A 15,180-nucleotide genomic window follows, 5' to 3' on the forward strand; every position below is an offset into this window, starting at 1 on the left:
CGCTGCGACGGTCAGGATGTAGCGAGATAGTATGACACGAGATACCAGGGAGAGGATGCGGGTGGAAGGGGGCGCAGACAGGCCGAACGAGTGCGGCGATGCCATGCACTGCAGCCAAGCGCGATCGTAACAATATAATAGAGTGCAATCGGTAATTAAAACGAGGCAGCCATTAGCACTATTTGTACATTGTGGTGCTCATTGTGTGAATCTGGTGATAAGGGAAAGTTGCGAAGTCTCTGCCTGTTCTAAAAATGCAATGCAATGGGCTCATGAGCTAGGTGTCTTGTTTTCTCACTTATTTAAAGCACAAGGAAGGTTTGTTTCTGTAGTTGAATCTAAATCTGAAGGTCCAATAGGTAATATCAGTAAATTAAAACCGCTATGCCCTACAAGATGGTTGTATAGAGGTAACCAAATTCGAGAATTTTAAATAAATATGACATTATACTAGAAACATTACAAGAAATTTCTGAAACCGAAAAGCAGATTACAAGTGCTCCTCGTCTATTGGCTCACTTTAAATGCGGCACAACCCTAATGGGTCTATTATTAGGGAAGAAAATAATTGACATGTTGGAGTTTCTGAATAAGTCATTTCAAAGTCGGCAGCAAACTGTATCAGGATTGATTAAGGCTGTTGAAATTGTTTCAGAAAGTATTCAAAACCTTCGCAACGAAGCAAGTTTTGAGGAAATAATGCAAGGAGCGAATGAAAAATAGAACAATGTAATTTGAATCCCATTTCATTACCAATAATGAAGAGAATACCAAGAAAGTACATAGGTTCGGGAGAAGATTGGGTTCCTGAAGATATAAATGTTTATATTACAGGAAAGAATATTTTGCCATAGTTGATGCAGCTCTGAAAGGTTTGGAATCGACTTTTGCTCAGGTCGATCTCTTGTGCCTTCGGAAATTAGAAGATACATTGTTATCAAGTATGGACAAACAAAACATTACCAGTCTACTTCGAAATTATTCAGAAATAGATGTCGCATCGTTTTCAGTTGAGGTGAAAATGTTTCTACAGAAGTATGGTGTTTCGTGTGTCAGTGATGTTCGTAATATATTACGAAAAATGTTGCCAGAAGTTAGGGCTTTGTTTAAGAATGTTGAAAACTTAGTGCGCCTCTTGATTGTGGTACATACTTCTTCATGCGAAGCTGAACGGAATTTTAGCTCCCTACGAAGACTAAAAACATTTTTAATAACAGCATGACTCAAAAACGTTTAAATAATGTTATCATCTGCCACACACACCAAGATTTGCTAGACCTTCTCAACCTGGAAGAGTTAGCAGCAAGATTTATTGCAGCCAGTCACAGTCGCAGGGCAATCTTTGGTCCAATCAGCATTTCAAAATAGGTAAGTGAAGTGATATATGTTAACACAATTCAGTAGTGCCTGTCAGTACATGTGATACGTTTTTGAGTTGATTATTCCTCTAAGTTTGTTATCTGAGTACAGAATTTAATTTATAAACAGCTACGAATGACTTTACCACAGATTGTCGCATGAACAAAAAAAAAATGGTTCAAACTGAAACTTGACAGAGGTAGCATTAAAAAAAATTTTTTATGTCCCCACCAAAATTTATTTGCCAGAGACGCCAATGATCATACTGATTCCTAACCAGACACACATATATAAATAAATTGTGTTACACTTCAATTAATTTGGCCATGAATTAAACCTGATAAACAATGCAAACAAGCGAAACTCTACAGAGTATCGTCAAATAAAACCTGGGCCAAAAGTAAATCAATATTTTAGTGCTCAATACAATTCGAAAGAAATGGAAGATTTTTTGTAGTATTATAAATGATCATACAAGGATTGCTGATTTGGTTTTGTATTAATTTTGAGCGTAAAACTACCCCGAAAATATTGAATAAATTTTTCAGTTAAGCTGCATATAAACTGAACTGGTTTGCTAGCTGTCTTGCCATCGTAAACATGACTATGAGTCTGATTGGCCATGTTGGTGATAGGCACGATTTTCAAGGCTGTCTCCCGATATTATATGATATGTGTTTTATTTTTATACAAAATGAAGCACGAATATGTTTTATATTTCTTGTGTGAGATACCAGTTGCAAAGACTTTGCAGTTTGATTTTATGGGTAGTGAATCAGTGGTATAAAATAACTTCATTTATTTTTTCCCGATAACATCTTTTTGACATTAGTATAATTTAATCACTCGCCAAGCAGAGAACCTTATTTTTTGTAGTCACGGAAAAAATTGTTTGTATTCAATATCAGCTAATAACTTACTATTGCTTATGTCATCAAATACATTTACAGTAGGTACTGTTCAATTTGTACAAGCATGAAAAGTAAACAATAATTTCTGCAACAACGTTCTTCCGAAAGAAGGTATACACCGATTTTAAAGGTGCGTGCCTATTTCTTAATTTTATTTTTTTAGTAATTAGAAAATAAAAATCGGTACTTTTCCGAATTTCCTCATTGAGGCTGCGACCCAAATTTCCAGTTTCCAGCCCTTTTGGTAGTGGATTGGAATTTGTATAGGCCAGTGTGTGAGCGAGTGAATTACTTTTTGCATATTCGAGCAAATACAAAATTTAGGCAATAAAGTTTAATTATAACAATTTCACGTAAGCTAGAAAGCTCAAAGGCTGGTAAAACAATACAATTTTATTTCATATAATTCTAGATCAATTTCATCTAAGTATAACACACCCATTTACACACATTTTATATACATAATAATTTTACTTCAGCAAGGTCTTCGGTTTCTTGTAACACAAATAAAATTACCTAAAAAAAATTACTGGACATACTTAAAAAAGTTTTTAAATTGTAATATTTGCCAAATAATTTAAATAAATCTAACTGCAAATGTAAGAACACAATAAAAAGGTCTTTAAAATTGTATTTTGGAAAATTATCTGAATTTTTATTTGCTAAAACTCCTCATTTCACTTGTTCAAAAGTATTTACATGTATACATATGCGTGTGTGTGTGCGCGCACTCGGAACTTATGTTTCTTTGATCATTTATAGTTGCAATTAATGTAGCGGAAGTTAAATTGAAAAATATTCAATTATTTCAGGCCAATATTTGTTTACAAAGATAATTTTACATGACCCCAGAAGAAAAAGAAAAAAAAAATATATCGCCACTGCCTTGTAATTGTGTTTCTAACGAACTTGTGTAACTAACGAAAATGTTTAACTGCTCAAGGTTAGTGATACAATAAATGCTGGGTAGTGAAAAATCTATTGTTAAAAACCAAAGGTAATTTTAAATGACTTTCAGTTAACCATTGTTCAACGACAGCATCGAGAGAATGGCCCTTATTTTTGTATCGTTATACACATAACTAAATCATTACGGGAGGAAGTTGCCATAGGCGGCTGATCCTTCAGTTACTATTTTTTTTTAAACATCTTGCAACCGCGCTGCTGCGTAACTCCCGCAACAGCGCGATTAGCAACTCTTCCCCACACTCATGCCCCAAGGCCAACCAAAGGTAAATAGCTTATTCCCTTATTCCCCGGGCAATGTGTGAGTACCATTATAAAAACACAAAAAATTAAGTGCAGTCAACATTTACTATCAGACCTACCTAGGATTACAACCCCCTCCACGTATACATTTCATGAAACACATAGATACAAAAAATATATATATAAAACTATAGTTAAACAAAAATCTAAAGTTTTTTTTTTGTCCTGTGTGCGCACTTTCCCGTTTGCTCGCGGCTCATACGGCAGTCCTCATGATAATACGTAAACGTACTTGAACTGTGTCCGTGCACCCCATCCAAATTATGACTATGTGGGCCCGAGTGACAAGTTCATTAACTTCTTTAAGTTCATTCATCCACTACCAAAATTATTGCAGGTCCTGAAGAAAGTCACATTATGTTGTGAATCACAGTCTATTTAGCATTTAGTATTTCACAGCCCCGACCTTCGCCTATTCTGGCCATAACAAGTATGAGCGTCGACTCCTTACTTTGAGCATGTTGAGTGGGGCCCCAGCTGGTGGTCAACGCGCCTCCGCGCCGTTGCCACACCGCGGGCCAGACGGTCGCACCGAACCATCCTCCTGCTGTCGAGTCCGGCTTGCAAGTCCCGTACCGCACACTCGCGCGCCACCGCTGAGCGCGTCACTCGGCTACGTCACCATCAAGCTTCTTCGGCCGTCCTCGGGTACACTCGAAACAACGACACCCACACATGACTAGACGGCCGTTGAGCAAACGGTTTTACGTTCTTAGAGTCCTCCTAATGCAATTAAATAAAAAAAAAACTAAAAAACATAACTGTGAATAATGAAATAACAATAACCTAATAATTAAATTATTAATTACAAAAACAGTTACCGGAAACGGTAACAATCTCCGCGCCCAAAAAAAAAAGAATTTGGTTTCCACGATACCTTCATTCAAAACAACCGATCAACTCTCAGACGCTAACGTAAACATCAACAGGGCAAGAGGAAGAGAGAAGCTCAGAAATCGAGAGAAAAACACACAAGACACCAAAAGGGAACTCTAAAAGCACAACAAACAGTTAACAAAAACACTCAATACGAATATCTACTGGAAACCAATTTCTTGCGCAAACAGCCTACTCATCAAAAAAAAAAAAAACTAAAATCACAATGAAACCACGTTCCAACGTAATGGGACAACATCCTAAACAAACAGACCTTCATTTAGCTCTCAGCTGGCTTAACGCCACAGAACTTTGCTATATGTCCCTTTTTGTTACATTTTTCACATTGCAATGCCGATTTATTGCTACCCCCGCTCACAACTTGAGGCATAATGGCCTTTCTCTCCACACTTAAAGCAAGTAATAAGGCTTACAATTCGTTTTGAACCTTGACGAAGATGTCCTCTTCGCACCGATGTCTCTCTTGGGTGAGAGCCAGGTATCGGGTGGAGAAGGTCCAACTGCAGGTCTTGCGGCAGGATTCACACTCGGCTGGTGTAGGCGAATAGCTAGTGGGGTGAGAGATAGGGACTAAACTATTGATTGGAAATAATGTCGGTATTTTCACGGAACTTTTATTGACCTGAATTGTCGAAACAGTTCAATTTGTTGCCTGCATCGGCTTTTACAACATACACTGAATTGAAACACACGGTATACCCTATCGTCCAGAAAGGGGGGGGGGGGGGGGGGGGGGGGGGAAGGGAGACAAATTCCCTATGCTGAGATAGGTCCTCGGATGGCCTAACTCGCGAAGGAGGGGTGCGAGCAGCAGAAAACGGATAGCCAGTAGTTCTGCTGCTCCCCCTATGATCGTCCTATGGCCAGTGGGCGGAATCCAGCCTCACTGGCCGTCGGGCCGATCAACTGACTTCAGGTGGATGACCTCGCCTTTATATAGGGAGAAATGCGCGGGAACGAAGAAAAAGAAGGGAGGGGCGAACTAACTCCTCTTTGGAAGGGATGAGATGCACGCGCACGAACTCTCGCCGAAATTTCCCTGTCCTGGTGGTGGAAGTATAAACTAGATATTAATAATTAAAAAGAAAAGATAAACTTGACATAAATAATTATATTGTCACGGTCTGAAAATTTCATTACTTTTTTTTCTTAAATTTTATTGTAATTTTGTTTCTCGTCAGGTTTACGTGTTGGTGTACGTGCACGTTTCCAGGCTCGGCCGGTTGATTTCGACACGCGGGTATGGGAATATAGGTTGCTGCGACATTAGTTTACAGGCACCGCGGGCTTTTGCGAAGCTGCGTGGTTAGCTAATTCTCGCGGGTTGCTGGCCAGGGCCCGCTGAGAGGTTGCAACACGCCGTTCCAGAAAAACCTGCTACGCTACGCTAGTCTCTTGTTTGTCGCGCGAGGCTTTTGAGTACGCGTTTCGAGGACTCTGTCCTGATTAGTGATGCCATCTTGCGTCCGAGTTTGGAAACGTAGACGGAAAAATAACAATCGAGCAGCGCAAGAGGGAGAGGGGGAAACTCGTGCGCGCCTGCGCGGAAGGAATAGCTGACTTCACTTGTTTTTCATTTTTTTCCTTGTGGGAAGGGAGGGGACCGCGAGTTGCCTTGTGGATAAGTTTTCCCGGTGTTCGTGTGTTTTTTTTTGTTTTTCCGGCATGGCCTAGTTTTGTAGTTAAAACCTCCTTCCAGGGAGGGGCCGAGGCTTTTTGCCTGGGGACCTCTCTGGAAGCCGAGTCCACGTCGGTTTGAAACAACTTTGCTTCGCCACAAGTCAGAAGGGTAAGTGGTTGGCCATGGCTCGTTCGCCACAATCATTTCTTGGACGATCTTCGTCTTAATCTTTTAAGTAATAATGTAGTATTCCACCTCTATTATTTATTATTTGGTTTTGGGAAAAATCGACGTCTGGTTATAAGCATGCAGGTAGTGGTAACTGGGAAGTATACTATCCTTCCGCGTAGCTGTGACGACGAGAGAACCGCCATGTTGTAGAGATAATTGTTTGCCGGCTGACGTCACTTTAATGTGTATTTAATGTATTTATTTATTCGTTAATCCCATCCCATTGTAAAATGATTTATTATTAATTTGTTAATCAAATATTTGGTTGATTATTATTGTTTTTTTTTATCCTAGTGAATAAAATCTGTGCTTGAATGAACTAATCATGTTTCTTTTCAGTACATAAATTATACCCTACACTTCCTGTATAGGGAGAAGACTTGATCTCGAGTACCATGCTTACCAACAGCTACCACCCCCCAAATGTTATAGGTTATTTATTGTTATGTGTATAGGTGTACGCGGGACGTCTGACGGAGCCCCGTCACAAGTGGTGTGAGGCTTCGGGTAGTCTCTTGTAGGGTTGTTTGTGCTTTATTTTTTTTTCTCTCTTCTCTTGTTCTTCCGAATTTAATAATGTTTTATTATAGAGCAGTGCAAGCAGGGTCGTGTGGGAGCACGCGGCGGACGTGTTGCGTTGTGCTTCACGTATTTTTATTAGTAATGTTACTGTTGTTCTGTTTAAATTTAATGGATAAAAAGTTTTTGGTTTAGTTAAGTTAAGTCAGTGAGTCAGTCAGTCAGTCAGTCATCGGGTCGTTCAGGTCACCTATTAGGTTTTATTAAGTTTTAATTACGTAAATTCTAATGCCGGTTTAATGATTAATTAATTAATTTTGAAAATTATCATAATTAAATTTCGGTTAAGAATCTAAGAGTTTGTGTGGAGTTTTTGGTTTAGGAATGATGTTAAAACTTGTGTTAAGTAATGTTATAGACAGTGCTTGTTGCGGACGTGGAAAGTCATGTGTCGTGGAGCGGTGACGAGCGGCGCGACGGTCAGCTGTGCGCTGACCTTGAGCGGTTTCCGGCCTGGCGCGACACGGCTCGGCACGGCGCGGCAAGAATCGTTCCGGCCCGGTGTTTACCGGCCGGCTGGACGTCAGACAGATAAGTTTTTCACAGTTATTTTTTTTTTTTTATGATTAATTTTATGTGCGTCATTGACTACACCACACCGTCTAAGTTTTTTTTTTTATGAGTTAACTTAATAATTTTAAAGTATTTATTTATTTGTCATTATAATTATTTTTGTTTTGATAATAATTAATTTTTTTTTAACTTTTCTTTTCGAATTATAGGAGGTACACATTAGAAGGGATTAGCTCTGAGAATAGTGTGAGGTTTGTTTATTTGTGTAGGTTAAGGGAATGAACTCCAGGGGAACAGTCTTTGAGATGAGAGAGTTGTTGTGATTGTCCAGCCATAGGAGATGAGCTGGGACAATTTGAGGTGTCCCTGGGAGAGTAGGGACGGTAGCGCAGACCCATAGAAGATGGGCTGGCTACTGGTTAAGGGTCGGGAGAACCCTGTGTTGTTAGTAGTTGGGGCAGGAGTTCCCCATGGTAGTACCGGAAGTGGCTATCCCGTACGGGATAAGGGTACCACTTCAATTAATTTGGTTTGTGGGGTTAGAGTCCCCTGTTGTGTAGTGGGCCTATAGGAGATAGGCACTACAGCGAAATTTTTGGTTGCTCTGGAGGTAAATTCCCTGGGTTAAGTTAAGGAATTGTTCTTAAAGTTAGGAAGTAGTGAAATGTGAATCATTATGGAGAGTGAGTTAGTGTACCTGCCTACGTATTAAAATAAATTTTATTGAATTAATTTATGAGAAAGTTTATTGTGTTAAGGATAATGGAAGTGAGTTAATTTTTTTTAAAATTGGTTTTCTGAGTAAAGTGTTTTAAGTAATGAAGTTAAATAATTAAGTGAGTGGGGACAGTTATGATTGAGTATTTTTGAATTTATTTTGTTTATCATACTTGGAATGTAATGTTTTAATTTGTTCTCTCAACATAATTAAAATTTAAATAAGTTTTTTTTACAGTGCCCCTTATACATTTATTGACACAAGAGATAACAGTTCAAAATATTTATTTTTTTACACGAAAATTTGTATTTAGATTTGTGATACAGAGAAATTTTTTTTAATGAGTTGTTTTGTTTGTGATTGATTCTTATCGGTTTTGTGAAAGTAGTGTTACAGTAATCAGTTCAGTGGTGACCTGGGACTGGCTTCATGACTAAGAAGACTGAGCATGGGGTTGCTGGCTGCACATCAGAGTGAATCTGATGGCACCACCAGTAGCTGTTGTTTCGAGGTGTTGCTGTTTTCACCAGACGAGACCAACCAGCTGCTTGCTGCCTACAGCATAGCAGATGTTAAGGTGAAAGTATTTTTATTTTTCTTATCAGGTTCATTAATTTTTTTTTAATTTTTGTCTAGGATGTTTAATGCAATTTTTATTTCAGCTTTCATGGTTTATTAATAACAGGCAGATTTTAAGTGAATAAAGAAAAGTATTTTTTTTCTTGGGCAGTCTAATTTTATGATGTTGATTCAGGAATTTGTTTTATTAAAATAGCAAGTTAAATAGTAAATAATGGTTAAAAATAACAGACATAATTTTTGTTGATTTTGGCTATGGCCCTGGTTCGATTGAGTAGTTACTGGGTTAACGAAATTTATTTGTTGATGATGCCAGTGTAGGAAGATATAGAGAGTAATGTAATACAGACCCTGGAGGAATGGGCTGTAGCGTGAGGGCATGGAGGCCCTGGTTGTGACTGGGTTCGCAGGGTAGGCGACCCTTAGTAAATGAGAATTTTTTTTTTTTTTGTTGTTGTTGGGTTAGAGTCCCACAAGGTGTGTCCACAGGAGGTGGATGTTAGGCATCTATTGGCTTTTGTTGTTTTGAAAAAGTTAGAAGCATGTTGATAATCATCGATTTCAGGTCGGAGTCATTTGTGAACCAGGTGCCAGAGGTCAGATCGTTAGAATAATTTAAATTTTGATTGATGAGATTATTGGTAAAATTATTTAGTTTTGGTAATGAGGTTTTTGCCTGTGGGTATGTTTAATAATTTTTTTTTAAGGCTTTTCAAATAGTTAACCTATACCCATCTTTGTTTAGAATCGATTAACTATTAGTGTTGACCAAGTACAAAAGTATTTTCATTTACCTATTTGTCGCTGTCACATTTATCAGGAGAACTTGTATGTCAAACTTAAGATACCTATTGTTCATGTTAATTCCAATTGGAAATTATTTCAGTTTGTTGCGGTACCTTTCCGCTGGAAAAATAACACTTGCCACTTGGAGCACGAGCCAAACTTTTTAGCCGTAAATAATGAGCAACTGGTGACCATTCAGGGTAGAAATTTGTTGGATTGTCGTCCCTTCGAAGACAGTTTATGTTTTGTGCCCAGATTTTCAGGTGATGCCATGGGAAGTTCTCTATGTCCTAAAGCTTTATTTCAGGGCGTGACTGCAGAGAAACTTGGTGAACTGTGTGCTTACAGATGCCATTCGGGAACCCACCTCATGATTACGCAGGCTGGCCCTGAACGGTATTTTCTAACTAACCCTGTTGGTAAACTAGAAGTGCAATGTTTAGTGAATAAGAACCAAACCTTGTTTTTAGCGGCTGCAGATCGACCTGGCGCTGTGGACATTGAGGTCCCTTGTGATTGTCGCCTGTACATGAATGATGAGCTTAAAATTAATGAACTTTATCCGTGTGATTTTCTTTCTAAAGCTAAATTCCAAATGATTCATGTGATTCCAGCTGCTTGGTCAAAATTAAAAAAATTAAAGATTTTACCTTTAACAGCATCTTCACACACAGTTTTTCCTTCATTAGAAGATTGTTTAGACGAGGATTGGCCTTCTGTTATTCCTCACTTGAATTTGGTCGTTTCACGTTCTTTTACGAGGCCCGACGAATTACAGCTGCGAGACCCGGTGGAAGTTGTAAGCTTTTTGTTAAAACATTTACAAAGTATTTCTTTATTTGTGATTGGTAGTACTTTATTACTAATTGTTGTAAGAAACCCTTATCTAGTGGGGATTGGTACCTTCCCCCGCGTATCAGCTTTTAGTGAAAATGTCATGTTAACAATGGAGATAAGCATAACTGTATTTATACTTGGTGTCATAATGTGTATGATTCTTTTTCTGCTATGGAAATGGTTGTCACTCAAGTGGAAATTACGGAAAACTGAGGAAATCTCACCTACTGTACAGACTGATGTTGCAACTACAAGTGAAACCTTTAACTTACGTGATCAATTTTCTGAGAACTGTCGATTAAAATCTAAGTTGGTTAGTGAGTCAGGTGAGGAATTTCATGTCTACCTCACCCTGTGTGATTAATTTTATAGAACTGATGTTTATGTTTGATTTGTTTTCCCCATCAAGGGCACATAGTTGTTAAACACTTTTGTGGTTAGGATTTATAATGTTTTTGTAATTAACTGTTCAGTTCAGAGGTTTTACTTTTTGCTTAAAGAATAAAAAAAAAAAGAGACGACAATCGAGGATGAATCTAGGGGTCCAAGCAATTATTAATCTAGGGTTAATTTTTTTTTTAATTTATTTGTCTACGCTCGCCTTTGATTTAACCTGGGTAGGGATACCTTGTTCCTGGTCTATCCCCTCCCCTGTCCGAACCTGTGTGCACTCGTGCCTCTGAAGACAGTGTAATTCCTTTTTCCACAGACTCAAGTGAGGCAGAGTTGTTAGCAACAAGTGTTTATGTTTTCTTTTTCTTTCTTGAAGAAGAGACAGTGCATCGATGTAACACATCCAGAGACTTCAACGATTACGTTACGTAAGTTATGTGAAGAACTTTCCTTCGCCATGTATGTCCTCCTGACTGAGGACCATGTGTTGTGCAGCCATTGAACTTGTGTGGGAGATGGACTACTGTTTCCTCCCCTGTTGTGTGGTGGGCTGCTTATAACTCATGAGGAGTTATACGGTGGAAGCCCCTTCCCAAATTGGTTGCTGTGTGTATGCGAACTTTCTGTCTAAAAAGAATGAAGAAACGGATCAGCGTGGGGCTCGTTTTCGTCGACTTGGGCCGAACGAAGAAATCAGTTACTCTCGGCCAACCAGTGACAATGCTATTTTTTTTTTCTGTTCTGTAGCTAGTAGCTGCAGAGGCGTGTTATGAAGATCTTGGACTTCACCTAATCCTATGGACATTTCAGGTTCCTTTCCTGATGTTTATCCTTTGTTTTCCTGACTTGTATAGTCCATTCCTTTGTTTTTCTTGGAGGCCAAGCTCCCATTTTACTTTAGCTGTGTTTGTTTCATTTTATTGACATATTTATGATCATCCTTGTTGTTGTTGTTGGAGAATAACATGCCCCTGGACTCATCCTTGGTTAGTTATGCTGTTTATGGAACTGATAAAGAGTAAATGTAGGGTGGATCTTTTTGTGTTAATCAGTCACTTTATAAAATGTGAACATTGTTTGCTAATTATTCAATAGGGTCACTTCACAGCTTTACTTAATGGAATAATTAACTTTTCTTTTTTTGTTATCAACCTTGTATTAACATAATGTTTTGATATGACGTTAAGAATAACCCCCCCCCCCCCCTAATTAACTTGTTTAAATAGGCTTGACAGTGTCGTGTATGTTCTTTGGTGAGATTTTGATACTGGTGTTGAAATTTTTGTTCAGTTTCACTGGGGAGACATCCCCGATGACATGCTGCGAGGAAGGCAGGCTGAGGGCAGAACTGCTCTGAAGGCTGGATCCTGGGTGTGAGCTGCAGATCACACTTCAAGGACTCTTCTCTCCAGCTTCAACTAGGGCTGATCTGTCCACAGTTCATGCCTCTCCTAGTTGTATGTCGTACGAGTAGTTTTACGATGTGCCAGCCACCATCGATTCTTACAGGAAAGAATTGTTTCCTGGGCTATTTTGTATTTTGTATTGGTTTAACTTTTTCAGTTTAGACTTTGAATGTAATTGTTGTGGTAAAACCTAACCTTCGTGCGCTGTCTTGGTCGAGTAGGCATTTAACTTATAAATTTTTGCCCCTTGGTCTTATTCATTGTTAGGAATTTTTATGGCTTGTGGGGCACAAGCCCTTGTAGACCGGGGTAATGTCACGGTCTGAAAATTTCATTACTTTTTTTTCTTAAATTTTATTGTAATTTTGTTTCTCGTCAGGTTTACGTGTTGGTGTACGTGCACGTTTCCAGGCTCGGCCGGTTGATTTCGACACGCGGGTATGGGAATATAGGTTGCTGCGACATTAGTTTACAGGCACCGCGGGCTTTTGCGAAGCTGCGTGGTTAGCTAATTCTCGCGGGTTGCTGGCCAGGGCCCGCTGAGAGGTTGCAACACGCCGTTCCAGAAAAACCTGCTACGCTACGCTAGTCTCTTGTTTGTCGCGCGAGGCTTTTGAGTACGCGTTTCGAGGACTCTGTCCTGATTAGTGATGCCATCTTGCGTCCGAGTTTGGAAACGTAGACGGAAAAATAACAATCGAGCAGCGCAAGAGGGAGAGGGGGAAACTCGTGCGCGCCTGCGCGGAAGGAATAGCTGACTTCACTTGTTTTTCATTTTTTTCCTTGTGGGAAGGGAGGGGACCGCGAGTTGCCTTGTGGATAAGTTTTCCCGGTGTTCGTGTGTTTTTTTTTGTTTTTCCGGCATGGCCTAGTTTTGTAGTTAAAACCTCCTTCCAGGGAGGGGCCGAGGCTTTTTGCCTGGGGACCTCTCTGGAAGCCGAGTCCACGTCGGTTTGAAACAACTTTGCTTCGCCACAAGTCAGAAGGGTAAGTGGTTGGCCATGGCTCGTTCGCCACAATCATTTCTTGGACGATCTTCGTCTTAATCTTTTAAGTAATAATGTAGTATTCCACCTCTATTATTTATTATTTGGTTTTGGGAAAAATCGACGTCTGGTTATAAGCATGCAGGTAGTGGTAACTGGGAAGTATACTATCCTTCCGCGTAGCTGTGACGACGAGAGAACCGCCATGTTGTAGAGATAATTGTTTGCCGGCTGACGTCACTTTAATGTGTATTTAATGTATTTATTTATTCGTTAATCCCATCCCATTGTAAAATGATTTATTATTAATTTGTTAATCAAATATTTGGTTGATTATTATTGTTTTTTTTTATCCTAGTGAATAAAATCTGTGCTTGAATGAACTAATCATGTTTCTTTTCAGTACATAAATTATACCCTACACTTCCTGTATAGGGAGAAGACTTGATCTCGAGTACCATGCTTACCAACAGCTACCACCCCCCAAATGTTATAGGTTATTTATTGTTATGTGTATAGGTGTACGCGGGACGTCTGACGGAGCCCCGTCACAATATGTACATACATATATATTCAATCCTATGTATTAAAAAGTATTTAAACTTGCTTTCACAACTTAATTAGTTAAATTTATACTATTATAAAATATAAATACAGTTGGTAGATCGCCGTTCACAAGATGGCGTCACAATGTACATGTTTAGCTGTGGCAAGAGAAAAATATACATTGTTTACATAACTCGTCCATATTTACTATTATATTCTGAAGTACGTTTATATGTGTGGTTATAGCGACGTAAAAAATAAAGGGCGAAGATGGTTGGTTGCTTTAATGAATTATTCTATTGTTCGTCGCTTTGTTTATAACCTACGACGTCGCACAGATTCGTTGCCGCATATTCCGTGAGTAGGCCTATTGCCGAAACATTTTTCCCTGAATTGCTTCTGAACTTATTAAAACTTGTTTTGAGTTTAATTATAACGTAAAGTAACGTGATATTTAATATAGGGAGGGCGGGCACGCGTCAATTTCCCCCCTAGTGGCGAGCGTTACTTTACGGGAGAAGACGCTAGGACGTCTTGGAGGAACACTTTACACATAGATAACTGTCAGTCTCTGTAGTGTACGAGTCTCTGGGTTATCACTTCGGATATGGCTTCTTCAGCTTTCTGGAAGTCCTGATTGTGGACAGCTGCCGGTGGTCTCCTGGGAACGCCTATTGGGACAGCTGCCGGTGGTCTCCTGGGAACGCCTATTGGGACTGCTGCCGGTGGTTGTAGGATTCGGCCATTGGTAAGGCCGTTGGTTTGGTGTCCGCCAAACTGTCTCGGTACCGTCCTGGTAGGTCCTTGGGGTCTCCTTTGCAGCTCCACCACGGCATCTGGCGATGCTGTGGAGGCTGGTAGAGGCCTGGTTGGGTGCTTCCCACTTTGGTGCGAATCCGGCGCAGAAGTGGTTAGGCTTATTGCTGAGTGGATGGGTCTTGACTAGTACCCTTTGTCCTTCAGCAATCTGGTGGTTGGGCGGATTCTTCGGTGTAGGATACTTGCTGGCTAGGTACCCTAGTTGAGCCTTTCGTGCGCATCTACTCTGGTGGCAGCTTGTAGACAGATCTCTTCGGCTGAAGGGCGGTATGTGAGCCCTTTCTTCAGTTCCTGATTACGGCGCTCAGTAGGGTTTGCCTGGGGATGGTAAACTGGAGTGGCCCAGGTTTCTATTTCCCATTTGGCGCAAGTGTTGGCCCATAGTTTGCTAGTGAATTGCACCCCATTGTCCGTAAGTATGCTTTTGGGGTATCCCCATCGAGGGAACACTTCATCTTGGAGTTTCTTTAGGATAGAAGATGAATCAGCTTTAGCGAGGGGAAAGGCTTCGACCCATCGTGAGAAAAGGTCTGTGACGACGAGAAGGAAGCACTTACCAGTCGTGCTTCTGGGGTAAGGTCCCATCAGGTCTAGGGCTAATTGGTTCCATGGTGTTGTTGGGCGCCTCAGTGTTCCTGTAGGGTGTTGTGTAGCACTTGCTTTGGTTGCTGCACACATGTGGCATTGGCGGACATGTTCTCGTATGTCCCGGGTCATTCCTCTCCAGGAG

General features: G+C 40.0%; 1 long non-coding RNA gene across 1 annotated transcript; it reads left to right on the forward strand.

Moving 5' to 3' along the window:
• The first annotated feature begins 661 nt into the window (after positions 1 to 661).
• On the forward strand, positions 662 to 13,468 carry LOC134527225 (uncharacterized). Its single transcript, XR_010074129.1, has 2 exons — positions 662 to 8,669; positions 11,984 to 13,468. It is a non-coding gene; the product is annotated as an uncharacterized LOC134527225 (long non-coding RNA).
• The last annotated feature ends 1,712 nt before the right edge of the window (positions 13,469 to 15,180 follow it).

This window comes from Bacillus rossius, chromosome 1, assembly GCF_032445375.1.
Source record: "Bacillus rossius redtenbacheri isolate Brsri chromosome 1, Brsri_v3, whole genome shotgun sequence".
In the NCBI taxonomy this organism is placed as follows: Eukaryota; Metazoa; Arthropoda; class Insecta; order Phasmatodea; family Bacillidae; genus Bacillus; species Bacillus rossius.